Source organism: Haematobia irritans, chromosome 2 (assembly GCF_050003625.1).
Source record: "Haematobia irritans isolate KBUSLIRL chromosome 2, ASM5000362v1, whole genome shotgun sequence".
Lineage (NCBI taxonomy): Eukaryota > Metazoa > Arthropoda > Insecta > Diptera > Muscidae > Haematobia > Haematobia irritans.
In genome coordinates this window covers 46,976,338-46,985,187 of record NC_134398.1, presented here as the reverse complement: position 1 = coordinate 46,985,187, position 8,850 = coordinate 46,976,338, and the positions used below count along the sequence as shown (strand labels likewise).

The following is an 8,850-nucleotide window of genomic DNA, read 5'->3' as shown; positions in this document are numbered from 1 at the left end:
AAATTTTCAATGGACATAAAATTTTGACAAAATTTTCTATAGAAATGAAATTTTGACAAAATTTTTCATAGAAATAATATTTTGACAAAATTTTCTATAGAAATGAAATTTTTATAAAATTTTCTATACAAATAAAGTTTTGACAAAATTTTCCATAGAAATAAAATTTTGACACAATTTTCTATAGATATAAAATTTTGACAAAATTTTCCATAGAAATAAAATTTTGACAAAATTTCCCATAGAAATAAAATTTTGACAAAATTTTCTATAGAAATGAAATTTTTACAAAATTTTCTATACAAATAAAATTTTGACAAAATTTCCCATAGAAATAAAATTATCACAAAATTTTCTATGGAAATAACATTTTGACAAAATTTTCTATAAAAATAAAATTTTGATGAAATTTTCCATAGAAATAAAATTTTGACAAAATTTTCTAAGGAAATAAAATTTTGACAAAATTTTCTATGGAAATGAAATTTTGACAAAATTTTCTAAAGAAATAAATTTTTCGCAAGATGTTCTAGAGAAATAAATTTTTCACAAAATTTTCTAAAGAAATAAATTTTTCACAAAATATTCTAAAGAAATAAAATTTTGACAAAATTTTCTATGGAAATAACATTTTGACAAAATTTTCTATAGAAATGCAATTTTGACAAAATGTTCTATGGAAATGAAATTTTTACAAAATTTTCTATACAAATAAAATTTTGACAAAATTTTTTTAGAAATAAATTTTTCGCAAAATATTCTAGGGAAATAAATTGTTCACAAAATATTCTACAGAAATAAATTTTACACAAAATATTCTAATGAAATAAAATTTTGACAAAATTTTCCATAGAAATAAAATTTTGACAAAATTTTCTATGGAAATGAAATTTTGACAAAATGTTCCATAGAAATAAAATTTTGACAAAATTTCTTTAGAAATAAAATTTTGGCAAAATTTCCCATAGAAATAAAATTTTGACAAAATTTTCTATGGAAATAACATTTTGACAAAATTTTCTATAGAAATGAAATTTTGACAAAATTTTCTATGGAAATGAAATTTTGACAAAATTTTCTATGGAAATGAAATTTTGACAAAATTTTCTATGGAAATTAAATTTTGACAAAATTTTCCATAGAAATAAAATTTTGACAAAATTTCCCATAGAAATAAAATTTTGACAAAATTTTCTATAGAAATGAAATTTTTACAAAATTTTCTATACAAATAAAATTTTGACAAAATTTTCTATAGAAATGAAATTTTGACAAAATTGTCCACAGAAATAAAATTTTGAAAAAATTTTCTATAGAAATGAAATTTTTACAAAATTTTCTATAAATATAAAATTTTGACAAAATTTTCTAAAGAAATAAATTTTTCACAAAATATTCTAAAAAAATAAATTTTTCACAAAATATTCTAAAGAAATGAAATTTTCACAAAATATTCTAAAAAAATAAAATTTTGACAAAATTTTCTATGGAAATGAAATTTTGACAAAATTTTCTATAGAAATAAATTTTTCACAAAATATTTTAAAGAAATAATATTTTGACAAAATTTTCTATAGAAATGAAATTTTGACAAAATTTTCCATAGAAATAAAATTTTGACAAAATTTTCTATGGAAATGAAATTTTGACAAAATTTTCTATGAAAATTAAATTTTGACAAAATTTTCCATAGAAATAAAATTTTGACAAAATTTCCCATAGAAATAAAATTTTGACAAAATTTTCTATGGAAATGAAATTTTGACAAAATTTTTTTAGAAATAAATTTTTCACAAAATATTCTAAAGAAATAAAATTTTGACAAAATTTTCTTTGGAAATAATATTTTGACAAAATTTTCTATACAAATAAAATTTTGACAACATTTTCTATAGAAATAAATTTTTCGCAAAATATTCTAGGGAAATAAATTTTTCACAAAATATTCTAAGGAAATAAATTTTACACAAAATATTCTAATGAAATGAAATTTTGACAAGATTTTCCATAGAAATAAAATTTTGACAAAATTTCTTTAGAAATAAAATTTTGACAAAATTTCCCATAGAAATAAAATTTTGACAAAATTTTCTATGGAAATAACATTTTGACAAAATTTTCTATAGAAATGAAATTTTGACAAAATTTTCCATAGAAATAAAATTTTGACAAAATTTTCTATGGAAATGAAATTTTTACAAAATTTTCTAAAGAAATAAATTTTTCACAAAATATTCTAAAAAAATAAATTTTTCACAAAATATTCTAAAGAAATGAAATTTTCACAAAATATTCTAAAAAAATAAAATTTTGACAAAATTTTCTATGGAAATGAAATTTTGACAAAATTTTCTATAGAAATAAATTTTTCACAAAATATTCTAAAGAAATAATATTTTGACAAAATTTTCTATAGAAATGAAATTTTGACAAAATTTTCCATAGAAATAAAATTTTGACAAAATTTTCTATGGAAATGAAATTTTGACAAAATTTTCTATGAAAATTAAATTTTGACAAAATTTTCCATAGAAATAAAATTTTGACAAAATTTCCCATAGAAATAAAATTTTGACAAAATTTTCTATGGAAATGAAATTTTGACAAAATTTTTTTAGAAATACATTTTTCACAAAATATTCTAAAGAAATAAAATTTTGACAAAATTTTCTTTGGAAATAATATTTTGACAAAATTTTCTATACAAATAAAATTTTTACAACATTTTCTATAGAAATAAATTTTTCGCAAAATATTCTAGGGAAATAAATTTTTCACAAAATATTCTAAGGAAATAAATTTTACACAAAATATTCTAATGAAATGAAATTTTGACAAGATTTTCCATAGAAATAAAATTTTGACAAAATTTCTTTAGAAATAAAATTTTGACAAAATTTCCCATAGAAATAAAATTTTGACAAAATTTTCTATGGAAATAACATTTTGACAAAATTTTCTATAGAAATGAAATTTTGACAAAATTTTCTATAGAAATAAAATTTTGACAAAATTTTCTATGGAAATGAAATTTTGACAAAATTTTCTATGGAAATTAAATTTTGACAAAATTTTCTATACAAATAAAATTTTGACAAAATTTTTCCATAGAATTAAAAATTTGACAAAATTTTCTATAGAAATGAAATTTTTACAAAATTTTCTATACAAATAAAATTTTGACAAAATTTTCTATAGAAATGAAATTTTTACAAAAATTTTCTATACAAATAAAATTTTGACAAAATTTTCTATAGAAATGAAATTTTGACAAAATTGTCCACAGAAATAAAATTTTGACAAAATTTTCTATAGAAATGAAATTTTTACAAAATTTTCTATACAAATAAAATTTTGACAAAATTTTCTAAAGAAATAAATTTTTCACAAAATATTCTAAAGAAATAAATTTTTCACAAAATATTCTAAAGAAATAAATTTTTCACAAAATATTCTGAAGAAATAAAATTTTGACAAAATTTTCTTTGGAAATAATATTTTGACAAAATTTTCTATAGAAATGAAATTTTGACAAAAATGTCCATAGAAATAAAATGTTGACAAAATTTTCTATGGAAATGAAATTTTGACAAAATTTTCCATAGAAATAAAACTTTGACAAAATTTCCTATAGAAATGAAATTTTGACAAAATTTTCCATAGAAATAAAATTTTGACAAAATTTTTTATGGAAATGAAATTTTGGCAAAATTTTGTATGGAAATGAAATTTTGACAAAATTTTCCATAGAAATAAAATGTTGACAAAAATTTCTAAATAAATAAATTTTGCACAAAATATTCTAAAGAAATATAATTTTGACAAAATTTTCTATAGAAATGAAATTTTGACGAAATTTTCCATAGAAATTAAATATTATTTTTTTTATTTAATTTGGATTGTTGACCTATGTTTAACTATATTTTTGGTTTTAGTCCAGCTCGAGGTCATTAATGAAAAAACTCCAGATGTTTTTGTTTTTTTTTTGAGTTTTATTTCATTGAAGCCAATATTTCGATTTGACATCGTCAGTCTTCATCAGGACCATGTAATTAAATAAAACAAGAGTGAATTGCACTTTATTGTTTTATGACATCTTACTGAAAAATAAATGAAATTAAATTTTGACAAAATTTTCTATAGAAATGAAATGTTGACAAAATTTTCAATAGAAATATAATTTTGGGAAAAATAAAGTTATAAATTTTGGAAAATTAAAATCTTGAAAAAATTTCCCCTAGAAATAAAATTTTGACAAAATTTTCTATAAAAATACAATTAAAAAAAAATTCTATAGAAATAAAATTTTGGCAAAAATTTTGGTATAAGCTTTCTATAGAAATAAAATTTTGACAAAATATATTGCAGAAATATCCCTACGGGGAATTGGTGCAAATTACCACTGGCGGACCTATCACAGGACTGGTACCGGTGATCCAGTTTGTCGCAGTTTTTAAATAGTGATAATTTAATGATTACTCGCTTGATATAAAAATCTTTTTGGATATACACATTTAGTGAAGAAGAATTATCGGAATAACTATTCAACATTTTTCAAAAGTTTTTAATTTCTGGCGCGATTCGGATAACCAAACTGAAACAGATTTCTAACAGTTTGTCCGAGACTGGTTCATGAGGACCTGTCTATATGGAGGGCTACTACTAAAATGCCCCAGGACGTGTCCTTAGGAACGAGTCCCAGGCGTGTCCTAAAGTGTAAATTTACCCCGTCAATGACAAACCCATGTTAAAGTGACCGGTCCCTTCCAAACGTCTTGACCAGAATTAGGACTGGTCCATGCACACCAGGGACTAGTCCTGTACCGGACCTGTGGTTGATCCATTTCCCGTAGGGATAATTTTGGCAAAAATAGAATTTAAAAGATAAATTTTGCAAAATTAATATTTTGACAAAATTTTCTATAGAAATAAAATTTTGAAAAAAATACTAAAGAAACATTTTTTTCAGAATGTTCTAAAGAAATACAATTTTGACAAAAGTTTTCTAAAAAAAATAAAATTTTGGCTAAAACTGTATATAGAAATAAAATTTTGGCAAAAATTTTCTATAGAAATAAAATTTTGAAAACATTTTCTATAGAAATAAAATGTTGACAATTTTTTCGAGTGATGCCCATTGCCGAGGAGCAAATATCACCAAAAATATATTGTAAATTCTATCATACCATTTCCCGCCACAAAAACTACTCCAATAACTAAATTTCAATGTGCAAAAAAAAAAATAAAGCTATCAAAGATGTATTATAGAATTTTTGATTTGATGGTCACCAACAAAAATAACATTTTGCTCTTGAAACATGTTTGAGGTGGCCATATTCCTTCTCTGCGTGTATGGAGGCCTTACCAAATGGATCGATAAAACTAAATCATACTCGTATACACTTTGTTATGGGTCTAAAATGCCAGTATATTTTCAATTTGTGGCAAATCGGATAAAAAATACAATTTCTAGAAACCCTAGGAGTCAAATCGGGATTTCCAATTTCAGGCAAATTGGATAAAAACTACGGATTATAGAAGCCCAAGAAGTAAAATCGTGAGATCGGTCTATATGGGGGCTATATCAAAACATGGACCGATACACCCCATTTTCGGCACACCTTTTTATGGTCTTGGAATACCTCTAGATTTCAAATTTCAGGCAAATCGGATACAAAATACACATTCTAGACGCCCAAGAAGCAAAATCGGGAAATCGGTCCATATAGGGGCTATACCAAAACATGGACCGATAGGCACCATTTTCGGTACACTTTTTCAGGCAAATTGGATAAAAACTACAGTTTTTATAAGTCCAAGACCCCAAATCGGGAGGTCGCTTTATATTGGGACTATATCAAAACTTGGACCGATATAGCCCATCTTCGAACTTGACCTGCCTGCACACAAAAGACGAATCTGTGCCAAATTTCAGGATGATAGCGCCATTATTGAAGGATGTAACGTGATTACAACAGACAGACAGACCGACGTGCTTATATCGTCTTAGAATTTCTCCCTGATCAAGAATATATATACTTTATATAGTCGGAAATGAATATTTCATTATTATTACAAACTGAATGACAAACTTATTATACCCCCGTCACCATTCTATGGTGGTGGGTATAAAAATATAAAAAAAAAAACAAAAAAAACAATACATAAAAATAAAAAAATACAATTAAACTCCAACAATATCCGTGGGATTTGAACCCGGGCTACGAAATATTTTAGTTACAAATTAAATTAAAATTAATTTAATAAATTTAAAAAAATTAAATATTTATAAAATATATTATATTTCATAAAAATTAAAAAAAAATAAAATTAAACTCCTAACAACTTCCGTGGGATTTGAACCCAGGCTATAAAATCTCAATTTATTTACAAAGTCTTGAATAAATTTTAAATTATATTAAAATTAATTTAATAAATTTAAAAACAATAAAATAAAATGATTTATTGTAGCAACAAAAGATTGAAGTCCAACCATATTGGCTAGGCTGACGATGGCACCACACTCCGGTACGCTATCCCACTACTGCTTACCGCGGGGACTCTTGGCTGCTGGTTTTCACCCCTGGCCCGGTACACCCCTCCTTAGCCAACCTGAATGCCTCGGACTCCTCCATGGCACCCATATTGACGGCAAGCTTAGTGCGGACGTTCCGTCAACGTTAGGAAATCCGTCGCACAGAACCCCCAGCCTCAGACCATCCCACAATCCGACCTCGCAGAAGCACGATTACAGAAGATGCCAACCTTCCAGTCGAGTTTCGATGAACAAAAACACCACCAAGTGCTGTGGCATTATCGATGTTGACTAGATTATGAATGTGGTGAATATGGCAAGAAAAATGCCACCATGTATGGTGGTGGTTTAGGTACTTGTGTTTAAAAATAGACACGAATACATCAATTGAAGCTATTGGCAAGGCGTATTATATCGTCAATGACTTGCCAACCATATATTCACAGCATTGCCTACTTAGCATAGAACCCACTATAGACCAAGGAAGGTATAGACGTCTACATTTTCTTGGTCTATGATACCCACTTTCATAAATGTTTAACAAAGTAATGTTGGAAATTTTGATTACTTTTGACTACTCGTTACTACTCGTTACTTTTGAATTGAGTACTCGTTACTACTCGTTACTTTAATAAAAAATTCAAAAAAGACCATTTGTATAATTTTTAATAATATTTTCTTTCCCAACAGTTAATAATATATATTTGGTGCTTTTTGCATTTCGGGAGTTGGCATCACTGATAAACGGCGTAACAACTTTGAAAGGCGTCAATTTTTGTTTGACCGCCTTTTGCAGGTTCGAATTTTTTTATTTGATAGTATTTGTTTTGTTTACTTACATGTATACATGTATTATGTATGTGTATCTATTTTATATGTATGAGTAAAATGAGTATTTTCTCAGAGTATTTTATTTCAAATTGCCTGCATATTAATGAACAATTTTAAATGGCTTAAATATAAATATCAAATTAAAAATATCTGGATGTGGAACAACTTTTCAGAGCGGAAAGAACATCATTGAATTGATCATCATCGTCTTTGTTTTTAAAGCGAATTTTTAACCTTCCCCTGATACCAAATCCTTTATCCTTCGATTTTGGTTCATTTGTGGCGAAACTTAGAAACTATTGACAAATTTATAAATCTGAACGGATATATGAACTAAGAATGCATCCTCCATCCTGCATAAATCCTAAATGTGGTACCTTGAAAGCGGTAACATTTAAACATCCCATTTTATTTGCATTTATCCCATTTTATTTGCTGATCTATGTTATGGAACCATTCGACGAACCATTCCCTTCATTTCGATCACAATTTGATGGCTACGACTCGAATTTTGTGGTTTTCAAAACATCTTTATGCCGCGTAGAAATATAAAAATACGGAAATTGTTTGGAAATTATTTCAAATTATATTATTTGGTAAGTTAAAATGGAATGAAAAGTTAAAGAATTCTCTAAACGCATATTTATTTGCAGAAAACTAATATCTTTGGATGACACATTTTTGGAAGCATTCAGAAGCTGATCGATGAAAAAATATGGTGTCTCATCGACAAGTGAAATTTTCCACAAATCTTTCAAAGTGCAACCAATGGATGGATAATCTATCCTTTTCCATAACTACACCTAGAAAACAAATTCGTTGCCTCAACCGAATTATTTGCCAGCTGTTTTGGGATAATTATTTTATTATTATTCAGCTGTTTTGGGAATCCTAGTCGAACGAAAGCATTCGTTTCGGATATGAGAAATTGGTTGTTATTTATATGGTTTGTTGGTGCAACCTCCCACGATGTTATTTATTGTTACCCTGACCAATTGTTAGATATACTTACCAAATTCCAATTTTAAATGAAAAGGGCAGATTATAATGAGATTATATAATTCAATTTTCATATATTATGCATGTACGTACATATTACAGTTTTTATAAATATAAAATTATAATTCATAGACTTATACTTACCAGAAATGTCCTCCTTAAGTCTCTAGATATAAATACAGATCTCTGAAGTAGTTCTAGAATTTTATGTGCTTAATACAATAAAAGTATTTGTGTTGGTTGGTGTATGAAGCCTGCAAACTTTATGGAAACTTTTGTAATATTCCTTTTTTATAAATCGGTGCGATACTTACCTTAAGCCAAATTCTATTCTATGGGATAAACTATTCAATTTATTGCGGACTATTATTAAGTACATTTAGTGACGCTGTTCCCCGTTTTGCAAATTATGTAGCGTCATATCATCTAACATGTCGATGTTGATATTAATAGTTATTTGTTTGCAACAACTGCCTTAAGCGCGT

At 25.7% G+C, this 8,850-nt stretch overlaps 1 long non-coding RNA gene across 1 annotated transcript; it reads left to right on the top strand.

Annotated features, from left to right (window-relative positions):
• Positions 1-7,398: 7,398 nt before the first annotated feature.
• Positions 7,399-8,637, top strand: LOC142224187 (uncharacterized). The gene is made up of 2 exons (XR_012719060.1): positions 7,399-7,962; positions 8,020-8,637. It is a non-coding gene; the product is annotated as an uncharacterized LOC142224187 (long non-coding RNA).
• Positions 8,638-8,850: the final 213 nt, after the last annotated feature.